Source organism: Lepidochelys kempii, chromosome 3, assembly GCF_965140265.1.
Source record: "Lepidochelys kempii isolate rLepKem1 chromosome 3, rLepKem1.hap2, whole genome shotgun sequence".
In the NCBI taxonomy this organism is placed as follows: domain Eukaryota; kingdom Metazoa; phylum Chordata; order Testudines; family Cheloniidae; genus Lepidochelys; species Lepidochelys kempii.
The window spans coordinates 72,824,031-72,837,818 of NC_133258.1; the positions used below are offsets into that span (position 1 = coordinate 72,824,031).

Below are 13,788 nucleotides of genomic sequence, written 5' to 3' on the forward strand. Positions count from 1 at the left end.
ATTTCTACAGTCCGGCACCAAATTTAAAGCAGTCCTGTGCATGGTGTGTTCTAGTCGCTCAAGATTCATTTCTCTTCTGTCTTCTGTTTAGAGTAGATTGATTGCATGTTGTAGGGTCTCTCCTTGGTTTTAGTAAAGGATAAATCCATTTTATATTCTGTATGTCATATCTCTTCTTGGACTAACCAAAAACAATAAAGTACAGGAGCTTCCATGAACCTTAGTTGGTTTTATAGTATTGCATGAGCAGCTTAGTAGTTAATACTGAGCAGAACATTTCATTCTGAACATTGCTTTTCAGGCATGAATAATTTCTAAATATTTCTTTGGGCTAAGCTGTCTCTTGTTTGGCCTCAGCCTTTTCCGTGGTAATTTAAAATGAAATGTTTTTCAATTTTTTGGTTTAAGCAAGTGAAATATAATGCTGTTTTTGTGCTTTTTTTCCCCCAAATGTCCAGCTTTTTTTCTACCTTAACCCCCAACCCTGATTTTTAAAACTTGAAACCTTAACCAGTACATAGTCCTGTCCATTGAATAATACATAGCTAAGTTTAATCATGTTTTGTGAAAGCCTAATGAAATACATGATAAAGATTGTTCACAATATTTTATTTTCCTGACCTTTTACAGTGTACACTGATTTCAACCTCAGGAACATATCTGCCTCAGCTAGTCATCTCTCCCCTTCCTAACCTCTTAAATCCCCTTACCTACCTTAAAAATACCATGAGAGAGAGCCCAGCAAGAATGGTATGATTGCATCAGTGCCTGAAGGAAGTGTGTGCTTCCTCTGCATGGGGTGGATTTGGATTAGGAGAAGATAATCTGCATTGCACCCCTTCTCTTCCACTCCCCACACACCAGTTCTATGCAGATTAATTAGGAAAAGAAACAGAGCTCCAGGCTGTATTACCTCTTCTGCAGACCCACCCACTTACGCTCAGTATAACTCCTGTTTTTGATACTGTTGACAGCATAAGAACCAGGTTTTGCTGCCCTCAAAGAGTTTATAATACTGTAACAAAAATGTCTTCCACAATGCTCACAAGAAGTGAATCAAAAACTTTCACCATTCTATGCTTTCCCTTTCTTACGGTATAAATTCAAGCCCTAAAAATCACAGAACCACCAAAACACGCGTAGGTCTAGACTGAACATTCCCAATCTCTTGTTGTTGTATCTGTCACCCTCCTCCCTCCCTGTGTCTCACCTTTACTTGTAAATTACTTCTCCAGTTTAGACTACAAAATCTTTAGGGCAGGGACTGTTTTTTCTATGTCTGCTGGGAAGCACTTATACTTTTCGGCTGGTATAAAATACTAATGAACTCAGCATATTTCTGAATAGAATTTTATACATAATTTACAGTGAGGTCCCTTAACATCCATTCTGGTGGTTTTGACTCGATTGGATTAATTCTCTATTAGTAGTATTACAGTAATGTCTATAAGGCCTAATCATGGCCAGGATCTCACTATGCTAGATGCTATACAAATGCAGAGTAAGAGACAGTCCCTGCCCTCAAAGAACTTACAATCTAAATAAACAAGACTGACAAAGAATGAGAGGGGAAACAGAGGGGAAGTAGTAAAGTAACTTGCCCAAGGTTACAGCAGTTCTGTGGCAAAGCCAGGAATAGGAACTCAGGTCTCCAGATTTCCAGACCAGTACTCTACCCACTGGACACAACCACCTCTCTCTTTGGCTCTTGGTGTCCTATATAAAAATAAAAGTTTTTTTTTTTTTTAAACTTAATCTTTAATTGTCAAAATTTTTCCCTCCGCTCTTGTAAATGGAGAGTGGTCTTCCCATGGATTCCAGCTGGAGGAAAGCGTAAGTGGGAAGTGCTGGCTCTGCAGCCTGTTTCCCCTTGTCCCCTTCCCCCACCCCCCCCCCGGCCACCCACTCTGGGAGTTTTCCCTCCATAGACAGAGAGAGGGGGCTGCCAGTAGAGTTGTGTGAATACGTTTTTGTTTTTTTTTTTCCAGATCACTGGCAGTTCCAGGGGAAAAAACAATATAATTTGGTTCAGGATGACCTAAAATCAATTTTTTTTCCACAAATCAAAGAAGTGGGGAAATTTTTTTTTTCAGGCTGAATGGAACATTTTGTTTCAGACATTTTAATCTCTCTAAGGGACTAGATTCACAAAACCAAGGTCAGGGTGCCCTTACCACTGCCCTTATATCCAAAAGCCCAATGGTTAGTGCATTTCCTTGGGACATTAGTTACCTAGGTTCAGATTCCCACTCTGGAGAAGGAACTTTGACTCCAGGTCTCACTGTTTCCTAGCGGAGTGGCCTAACCACCGGGCTACTGGCTATTCTAAGGAGGGGCTTTCTCCTAATCTCCTTTTGAAGCTGTTCCACTTTATATAAAATGCCAAAATAGTCACTGGGTCAGAGACAGTGGGTTTTTTGTTTTTGTTTTTTTTTAAACTATACACACACACTCTATAGCCCCATGGTTAGGGCTCTGCCCTGGGGAAAATGGTGACTTTTTTTTTTAGTTTTGACTGAAACAATTCGGTAGAATTGACACAAATTCACAAAATATTTCAATGAACCTGAATCTGCATTTTTCAGTGAAAAATAAATTTTGGCCAAAAAACTCCAAATCTCCCAAGGATTGCCCCATTATCCATCACCCCCAACCCAAGAACTCTGCAGACGAATCAGTGACAAGACTTGCAGATGAAGTCTCCAGTAATTTACACCGCTTTCCCTTCAGGACTGTGGAATCTTAGCTCTGAGAGATGCTAGTCTAGTGGGAGCCAGAGCTGAGGAAGCCCCAGGCAACATGACTCCTACAGGAGCTGTGCTTTGCTTCAAGGGCTTAGGGAAGTTGGAGAAAGAGGGGCAGCAGTGCAGAGACAGGGGACCTTCAGAGATGCCTTTTATCTCCAGGAGATCCCCTGATATATGTGCAGACAGAGGAACTGCTGGTTTAGGGGATGCATCCTCTAACATTTTTCATGGAATCTTATGCAAAAATATGAATATTAATGGCTAACATAGTATGCGTGGGTCTGTATTTTATGGCTTTGGTTTTGCATGTGACAACTGCTGGAAATGTGCTGTTTCTTTGCCCTAAATTGACATACTTCGGGAAAAGTAAGATACTGGGTTTGTGTGAGATTCAGCAATGACTTACCCCCTGTACATCCTGCTGACTTTGGTAGGTTGGTCCAGTGGTGTCAATAAGCAGAGCATATGGCCATATATTTCCTTTTCAATTTTAATGAAGTATAATTAATAGGGACAATTAAAATTCCAAATTAAAATATCTTTGCAGAGTGCCAGGGACAGCTGTATTGCTACACAAGTGTTCTGAAAATTATCTGAGGGCTTTCAGATGGTCTTTCAATTAATTTATAATATCTTGTGAGTATAAATGACAATGCACACTCAGTCATTGAGACAAAATATCCACATGCCATTTGAATTTTATTCAGTAATTTTACAGGCCTACTGAATTTGGATCTCATCAGCATATGGCAAAGATTCAGGAACTTCCCAACATAGTATGAAGCAGTGGAATGGTGCTTTATGCATTTGAGCTCTTGGAGCGTTAGTCACTGCTAACACTACAGACTTGATTTTGAGCGACGTGTGTATGCTCTTGCCGCAGTTGTAGGATAATGCCACAAATGGACATGTCATTCACATACAAATGGCCATACAAGTGAGTGACTTTTTTTTTTACAAATTGTTTTTTCTTTTTGCCAAAAAATGCATTTAAGGGGGCCTAAAACAATTTACAAAATTTGGGTGGAATCTTACAGTTTCATTTTGACCGTTTTGAATTTTTTTTTCAACTTTTCAATTTGAAACAGTGTTTGGATTTCAAATTTCAATAAATAAATAACACATGCACCAAAAAGGTGAAAATACCCAAAATGGGTGGATCAAAATGAAGGAAAAAAAAGAGGGGGGGTGCATGCAGCGGTTAGAATCAACTGAAATATTTTGGTCAACTGAAAACAAACAAAAAATCATTTAGAGACCATTCAAAATGTATTGGTTGATTCAAAATTAAAATTTTATTTGAATTTTTCAATTCAATGTGGAAAAAATGGTTCAAAAACCAGATTTTTCCCCCCCCAAAAAAACCAGATTTCCTCCCCTACCCCAGATATTTCAGTTTGCCTCCAAACTAAAAATTCTATTATTCACTCATTTCTACTGTGAACATACCTGATTTAAATGCACAATAGTAGTATAGTAATTGCACAAGCAAAAGAAATAGAAAAATTTCACATGGACACATTTGAAAATAAAACCTCTTGCATGAACTTTAAAAAGGAATAGGGCTGAAATTTTTGCAATTAAAGATATTAGAATATCTGAAAATAACTGCAGTTACATTTAGTCATCTGTGTGAAATTTTAAGAAGTCAACTCAAGGTCAGCATAAGAAGGAAAATGAATGATTTAAGTTACCCTCATGCAGAGCCAGATGGTATGACTGGAAAGTTAAAGTAAGAAAGGAAAGGGTTCTTCAAGGGTTTGTGAATCTATGTATGCAAATCATGGAAATGAAAGGTTCACTGATTATTTACGACTTAAATTTACTAATGTACTAATTGCTCAGGGGCTACTTAGAGGAAAGACTTTGGAGGGAATGGAGATAAATGTCTCGAGACTTACAGCTATTTTCTGTTCTCCTGTTCAAAAAGCCCACAGAAGGGAAAGCTTTTCTTGAAAACTGCACATTGTTCAGAGCTGCAGAAATTCAGCTGCATTCTGGGTTCCTCCTGCTAACAGTTGGTGTCCTCGAAGCAGCACAGTGACCACCTCCTCTGTTTCACTACTTCCTGTTGGCTCCTTTCCAGTGGTGTTCAAGAATCGTCTCATCATCTATCTTTGTGGGGTTTGTCAAGCAGGACCACTTCCTCCCAGACTCCTGGGATCTTCTGAGAAAGAGGAAGCATCCTGACCTCACAACCCAGTGCACACAGCCGTTCTTGTCTCCTATAAGGTTTTCCGTCATCGCCGTTGCTAGTCAGTGATGACAATCTCAAAGCCTTTTTTGTCTTCTAGGCCCACAACTGTCTCTGCACAATTCTTTGCCATCTTTTATGGACAGAACACCCTTCCAGAGCTGGTCCACAAAGCCATCACGTGTTCCTCTTAAAACCCATTTGTTCCATGACACCTATAGGAAATTAGCTAATTAACCTATCTGCCTATTTAGTGTATTTATTTATATTGTGAGTGAATTGATCATATCTGCAGGGTGATAGGAGCCACATGTTGGTCAGGAAGGGGGTGAAGGTACTGGACCTGAAGCTAGGCACTGCTGTGGAAGAAGCTCAGGGGCAAGAGGTGGGGGGCATGTCTATGTTAAAAGACACACGTAATTTTAATAAGATGTAGTTATCACTGCAGTCATTTTTATGTGTCCTATCTCTTTCCTCGACCTTTCATCTGTCTTTGCCATTTTAGATTGTATGCCCTTCAGGGCAAGGGCTATGTCTGACCCTGAGTCTGGAATGTACTTACTGCAATCTAAATAATGTTAGATTTCTGTGCTCTTTTAATCTTTTTCCTTTCTGTTTAGACAGCTACCAAGGATGCTAATTCTGAAGGTAGAGGTTTTTCTAAAATGGTAACATATTAATTGAAAATTTGATGCAGACTACTAAAAATTCCTTAGCGAAGAAGGAAAGTCCAGGGGTTAGAGCAGTAGCCTAGAACTCAGGAGATCCAGGTTCAATTCCCTGCTCTGCCAGAGACCTTGTGTCTGGCCTTGGACAAGTCAGCTAGCTTCTGTGTGCCTCCATTCTGTAAAATGGGGATAAGAGTAGAGTATCTCTCTATTTCTAGGAGTGTTGTGAGGATAAATCCATTTTAAAATTGTGAAATACTCAACTACTATGGTAATGGAGGCCATATAAGTACCTCTGGTGGAGGTGAATGGAACATATGCCATTCAGTAGCTGTCCAAGTAAAAGGGCTTTTGGTCAATACCAATATGGGTGAGATTATGCTGGTGACCTGTAGATGAATAACTCAGTATCTCGTTCTCAGTCTTCTGACCTATCCAGTCTTTCATTTAAGTCATTTGAGCTAACTGGTATTAGTCTTAGTTATTAGTCATGTAATGCTTTGTTTAAAAAAAAAAAAAATAATCCCTTCCTCCATTTTCAGATGTTCTATTTCACCACTAACAGCAGAAGAAGTTAGGTGCAATTAGTTGTAAAGAGGCGTGTGACAACAGTGTGACACTGCTTTCACAGGGAAAGGACTTCCAGAAGAAGAGATGGCACTTGTGCATGACATATGCTGCCAAGTTTTGGTTGGCTCCTGTGTACAAGTGAAACTGGCATAACCTCTGGTGAGTTGGAACACATGCCATCCTAACACATGGACAAAAACATGTAAGAAGCCAAGCAACTTTAATTGGGATTTTTGAAAGCATTCAATTTTTGGCTACCTCTGTTTCAGTTGACATCAATGATAAAACTCCCATTGACTTCAATGGGAGCAGTTAGGTCATCTAAGCACTTAATGAAAAATTCTACCCTATGTGAGAGCATCAATTAGTTATGTGGCTTTTATGAATGGTCATCTAGTCTGCAAGTACTGAAACCTGTCATCCATACTTATAACTGTAGATAAATTACCTGACTAACACAGAGAAGGGCAAATATAAAAATCTCACTTCCAGGTCTGAAAAAAAGTTTTTGTGCCTCATGAATTAGGATTATTTTTCATATGTAAGGGGGAGTATTGTTAAAATAAATTGGCCACTACCTTTCTCTGGGGATCTGTTAAAAAAGTTCTAAGCCTAGCTTTATATTTTGTTTTATGACAGGCAAGCCATGATCAGAATAGTTAATCCACATTTCTGCCCACTTTATAGGAAGATATTGTTTTGATTATGATACTTTATTTTATTTTAGAACTTTTTAAGATCCCAGTTACAGGTAGGGAAAGAAAAGAATCTACCTGCCTGCCACAAAGTGTTCAATAGAGCTGCTTCCTGCTCTGACAGTAAGAAAGAATTCCAAAGTACCTGGTCATCTTTAGGTGTCATTAGGATAGGTTTTCAGGTAGGTTATTTTCCATAATGATTAGTGTTCAGAGTCATCAGACAAATCTCAAAAAATGCCAGCTGTTTACTTTGATCTATATAAACTCTATTCTCCTGTTTTAGTACTCTCACGGAGAGGTCTTGGAGAAGACAGAGTGCATCTGGCCCCTTTCAGTTCCTTTTGACCTCTTGAAGTGAATATGAAGTAGGACTAGGGATTTTAGATTCCCTGTGATTGCAGCTGTTGAGTCCACAGCTGAAATACTGTCTCCAGTTCTGGTGTCCACACTTCTAAACAGGATGCTGAAAAATTGGAGAATGGTCAGAGAAAAGCACAAGAATGATTCAAAGAGCAGAAGGCATGCCTTGCACTGAAATACTTAAGGAGCTTAATCTATTTAATTTATCAGGGAGAAGATCAAAGTCTGTATGTACCAATACAGAGAGAACATATCTGATAGTAGAGAGCTGTTTAATGTAGTAGGCAAATCCATAACTAGATCCAATAGCTAGACAAATTCAAACTGGAAATAAGGTACAATTTTTTTTTTTTTTTTTACTAGTGGGGGTAACTAACCACCAGAACAGCTTATGAAGACAAGAGGTGGATTCTCCATCACTTGAAATTTTAAAATCAGTATTAGTTTCTAAAAATATAAAAATATGAGCTAGTTCAATCACTAAGTATTGGACTCGATGCAGAAATTACGGAGCAAAATTCTGTGGCCTCTGTCATGAAGGAGTTCAGACTAAATGATCACAGTGATCTCTTGGCCTTTAAAAGAAAATCTATGAAGTGGTCAATGTCTGTTGCTGGACTGCTAGTTTGGAAACAAATAATGATTACTACAGATCGGATGGAAACTGAGCTGTCAAGTACATGTGACCTGACAAGTTTGTTTCAATCATCATCATCAGTCCATTGCATACAGAGTTTCCAGTAGTCTCCACATAAAAGGTAATTGGGTGTCTCTATTCTGGGCTTCAGTCTTCTAGATCCAAGTCTGGATATTTATTATTTTTTTACGCCTTGGGCTAGAATGTTATAGGTTCAGTTTTGGATGCTTTGTTCAAGGAATTGGAAACAATTACTGTCATGAGATTGGCTTTTTTATGGGTATGACTTAATCGTGTTGCTGTATGGGATCAGTGAATGCTTTCTTTTCCTTGGATTTCCTTCTCATTGGCTTAGTCAGGATTTCCTTTTACCTTCCTTTATTTTCTGTTTAGTGTTCTTGCTTTGATCCTAATCCTAGTGGTTTTGAACATTTGGACTGAAGATATATAAGGCTCCCTCTCAGCAACTTTGCACTCATTCAGAATACTATGACAAGATTACTAAACCAGTGATGGAGGATGAGTGAATGTCAGAGGGAGATGAAAGGGATCACCACATCTCACATTCAAGTTCTTATATAATCTCTTGTTCAATATGATGTCAATTTGCATCCGCAGCTTCTGTGAACAATAAATAGGGGTATTTTTAGGCCAGTATTTAATTGTGGTTTGGAATTCCTTATTCCTTACTTTCATAAACCTCAACCACATGTTGATGCACAGAGAAGTGACATTTTTCTTTATGAATAAAATTACGAATTAGTATCTGATGCAGAGAAACTCTGTGAAGAAGAGCACAATCTGACCTTGCATATTATGTGCTATCTTTAATTTAGCTGTAAAATAGCTCTTGGGATTTCCGTGCAGTCTGTGGCTGAAAGGTCACTAGAATTCTAATAACTCTTGTATTCCTTAGTTGGCTTTTACATACAGGATGCTGTTTGGTGAAAACTGATTCAATTTCCTTGGTACATCTGCACCAAAACAATATCGTTTTTTATTAATCAGAACCATATAGTACATGAAATTTAAGTGAAGGTACATGAAAACAGCTAAAATCTAACAAACACCTGTTTTGAAACTGAATAAATATCTTTAAATTAGCTCAAGATAGTTTATTCTTGTTTTCATTGTGACTGCCAATTTAGAATACAATATCTCAGCTGTTTCAGTGCAGAACACATTGGCATGACCTTAGCCTAGGCTGTTTTTGTTTTGTTTCTATGTTTGGCAAGAAATCTCAAAGAACAGTAAAAGTGGCTACTGTACCAGCAAGGGGGTTATTTTAAATTACACTCTTACCATGATGTACAGTCATAACCATCACTGAAATCATGTCAGCTTTGAAGGAGCCATTATGATTCAGATAGATGATTTATAGGAGTGCAAGTGAAATGCTACAAGCTTGTTCTGGTCCACTGTATCAGTGATGTGTGGATTAAGAGCTGCTTAGAAGTACACCTGCTATAGGGCAGGATGACAGGATTTCTGTAGAGAGATTTCAGTATATTGTGGGAATCTGTACAATGCTAATATCTACATAGAAATTAGCAAAAGAAAAGTCATTACCCTGTCAGTGGAAGAATTTGTTCTCTCTGACATTGTGTCTGGTCCAAATGAACTTTGACCTCCATGTAAGTTAGTCTAAGGAAGTTTTTGCTTATTTTTCAGTCTTAAAGCTTTTTGCTCTATTCAGCATATGTTAAAAAGGTATAATAATCAGGCTGAAAACCTACAGAAAAACAATGTAGAAAATACAGGGCAAGATGTTTACTATCTTTGTCATGATAGGTTTTCAATCCAGATAATTAAACTTCTAATGAACCAAAACTAAAGGATAATAAAAAATGTGTATTTTGGGGAAGTTTACAGTCTACTGCTTCAGGAATTGTTAACTGTAATCTTATTTAATAGTTCTATTAAAGATTTGGAAGTAGATTAATCTACCTCACAGATGGGAATGGGTTGCTATTGACAAGAGGGACAGAACAATTTAAAAACAGGATCTTGTGAGACAACAGATGAGATTCAACCTTGCAAGATTGCTCAGTAAGAAGGTAATTCTTGGAAAACTGTAATATGAAAAGAGATGTATGAGCTGCAAATTAGATGGGAAGTTGCAAAGCATGCTTTTTTTAAAAAGCCATTGCAGCTGTAGGCTGCATGTATAAAGGCAATATGTGAAGGACCAAGATGACAAGTCCATTTTCTGATGCAATGGTGACACCACAGCTAAGATACTGTAATACAGTCAGTCGTGAATTCCTTAATACCAAAAAAAACTGACAACAAATTGAAAGGAATTTGGAGAAAATCAACCTAAATGATTAAGGGACTGGAAAGATGATTTATTAAGACTAAAAACTGCATATGGCTTTTTCAAATAATGAAAAGAATGAGAAGCAGTTACAGTAGCCATCTAAATATATTAAGAGGATGTAAATACCAAAAAACCCGGAATCATTTAGAATACGCCGAGGATTTATATTAAGAGTAAAAGGGTGACATTAAAGTAAATGAACTGAGTAGCAGAAAATAATTTTTAAAAGTGAGATTAAACTGTAGAGTAGTTTCTCAAGGTAATTGGTGGAAGCCTTATTAAACCAGAGAAAGTACTGGAGAATGTATTATCACAGAACTATTTATTTTATAACAAAAGAGGCTGGTTATAGAATCACCTTAATTTATTTTCACATTCCCATGCCCTCTACAGATGAGTGCTGCTGTTTGTTGTTGTGTTTACCTGTTGCTTGAAATATCCACAGTACATTTTTTGCTGATTTTTATAAAATCTGCAATGTAGAAAAGATTTATTTACAGTAAATATTTTCATTTCTGTATTATAGTTGCATAGGTATTATAGTTGTACAGTTCTGTATTATAGGTGCTCCATGACCCATCGTTTTCTGCCCTTTTGATGGGTTCTCATAAGCTCTTCGGGAGATGCCAGGTATTATGAACCTAAGTGGGGTTTTTGCATCTCTGTAAAACATAGAAAAAGCTGGATTTCATAATGAGAAAACATGCAGGTAATGAGTAATTAGAAATATATTATCAAGCCAATAATGTAGCTGTTCTTTAGAATGGACCAAATTACTTAAATAAAACTCCCCTTGAAATGAATAGTTCTTGTCAAGTATGAACTACAGAGTTAGAACCAATATATTTACATGTGGTCAGATGCTAAATGCCATGTCTCTATCCCTGGAGTGTGTTGAAGAGAACTGTTGTGGCCCTCTAACTGGACGGTTCATAGAGAAGTTGTGTCCTGATTCCTCAGGATTATGCACAGCAGAGGAGAATATGCAGTAGCAAGCGAAACAAAAAAAAACACAGTTAAGAAGAGCAGCATAGCCTTAAAGTCCTTGTATAGATGTTGGGGGGGGGGGGGGTTTAAAAAATGTAGAAGTTTCTCTGGCGAATAGAATAGTGTCTTCAATGTTCCATTATACAATAAGCACAGTTCTGTGGAAAACCGAGATTCAGGGAACCGTCATGCATTGGCTATGATATGGACTAGATCTAATTATATTTCTTCTGTTGTATTCAGGGGGAAACTAGCTATGTGTACCCTTCTTTGATTTTTTTTTTTTCTGAACACTTGGTACTGTAAATTACCGCTACCTTTGATTTTTGGTGAAGAAAATAGGTTGAGCTTTAGGCTGAAAAGTCTTCAGAAAACCAACCTAATCTATGATTGCATCATTTTGGATTACCTGTAGAATAATGTCTGTATGTGAGGGGGAGATTATATTGTGCTTGACTGGCTTGTCACCAATCACTAAGCTTAGCTATTTGTCATACTGTCATGGTTTATAGAGGATTTCATGCTTTTCACAATTTTCAAGAAAGTTTTTGGCTGCTTAGTGGACCACTATGGAGTTCCTTTACCTTTTTTTAACAAGAAAAACTGCATATGGCTTCATCAAATGTAGCCCTGATAGTTGAGAAAATCTTCCGAATGTTAAATGAGTGACCTGGATGTAATATTTACTTCCTAAATCCTTCCTGCAAACAGTGCTTCTCCACAGTGTTCATTTTCTTTATCTGAAGATGTGTTCAGAGATGACAGGAGATCTATAAAAACCATGTAACTTATAACATGCTTTCTCAGAACATCACTTAATATCATCTTTATAAGAAATGTGTTAACTTTCTGGGCAAGAGGCTGTAGCCTGAAGTGAAGCAAAGGGGTCGCAATCCGTCTGCAAATACCCAACAGAGAATTCCCCTGGCATAGGGGAACTCTCTGCCGATGCATCTGGGCCACAGGCAGGCCCTGCAATGCTGCCTCTTCCGCCCCTCTTGCAGTAAGTGACATGTGGGATCAGAGAACAGTCTTTCACTGGCATAGGGTCCATTAAAGCACTCCTATATAAAAGTCCAGAAGTAGCTATAAACTGTGTCAGGGCTGGGACTGACTCCCTAGTGCCCCTCCTTTGTTTGGGCCCCTGCTTCACTCTGTGCAAGAGAGAATCTAGCCATGTATGTGAAATATGGGTTTTCCCTATTTGAACACATATTACATTTACTCAGTTTATAAATGTTGATAGATTTGAAAAAAAAATGCTGTGGTTTTTGGGTCTTTTATAGCTAATACTGAGACTGACCCCACACCCAGACATAACCATGATTTTCCCAATTTTTTCCACATGCCAAAAAGCCCACCAGCTTTACCAATCAACAGTGTATACAGCCTCTGTGGCAATCCTCTTCAATGTGATTGTGAAGTGTTTTTAAAAATTGAACATGTGTCTAGGGAATCTTATGTTTTGGTGGACTTTATAAATAAATTAATCATTAGGAAAATCTGAATAGATATTGTGACAGGGTCAGGCCAGCTGGCTACAAGAATGTGGTCGAAGGTATATACATTAGTTCCAGGTTAAGCAGGTCCCTTTTCCCTGGGTAAGATAACAGGGCCTATTCTAGAATACTCAGGAACTTTCTAGAACTAATTAAGGCAGGCAGACTAATTAGGACAACACCTGTAGCTAATTGGGAAGCTTCTAGAATTAAGGCTAATCAGGACACCTGATTTAAACAGGTTGTCACTCCAGTTAGTGAGGTGTGCACATAAGGAGCGGGAGTGAGAGGACGTGCTGCTGGAGGACTGAGGAGTACAAGCATTAACAGCCATCAGGAGGAAAGTCCTGTGGTGAGGACAAAGGAAGGTGTTGGGAGGAGGCCAAGGGGAAGTAGCCCAAGGAATTGTAGCTGTCGTTCAGTTGTTCCAGAAGGCACTCTAGAGCGCTGCAGTCCACATGGCCCTTGGCTGGAACCCAGGGTAGAGGGCGGGCCCGGGTCCCCCCCAAACCTACCAACTCCTGACCCAACACAGGAGCTTCCACCAGAGGTGAAGTTCTCTGAGCTGGTCCCCGACCCACCTGGTGGATCAGCAGAAACTGCGGGGATTGTTCTTGCTTTTTTTTTTTTTCCTTCCCCATGCTGGCCAGTGATGAGGTTATCTGAGTGAACGGCAGATTTAAGCCATGAAAGTGGCCGAACTGAGGGCTGCCGTGAATCTCTGAGGCGAGCAAAATCCTCCAATAAGCTCAGGACCCACAAAGTCAGAGGAGGAACTTTTGTCACAATATGGAAAAAAAACTAATATTGTGAAGTAGTAATCCACGAGAGAGAGCATTGAAAAGTATAGCACTGATGATAATACACTTAGGCTAAGATTTTCAAAAGTTGCCAGTGAGTTTAGGAGCCTCATACTTTGAGTATCCTATTTGAGACACCCTGTATGGTACCAACAGCTCCAAATAAAACCAGTATGGGTATTCAACACTCCAGAAAATCAGGACCAAGGTTGGACATCTATAAATGCAGGCATCCAAAATGTATGGTTATTTTGAAAATTTGGGCTTTATTACTGCCCTGGTGGAACAATAAATCTCATTTTATCTTG

At 38.6% G+C, this 13,788-nt stretch overlaps 1 protein-coding gene across 5 annotated transcripts in view; it reads left to right on the plus strand.

Annotated features, from left to right (window-relative positions):
- The window catches only part of FUT9 (fucosyltransferase 9), a 112,895-nt gene that overhangs the window by 45,843 nt on the left and 53,264 nt on the right, over positions 1-13,788 (plus strand). The window contains exon 2 of one of the 5 annotated variants that reach the window (XR_012157799.1): positions 6,152-6,239. The exons of the other annotated variants lie outside the window; for them this stretch is intronic. The gene's annotated coding sequence lies outside the window, so the exon portion shown is untranslated. Of the gene's footprint in view, positions 1-6,151; positions 6,240-13,788 lie in introns of those variants that run through there. 5 annotated transcript variants of the gene reach the window in all.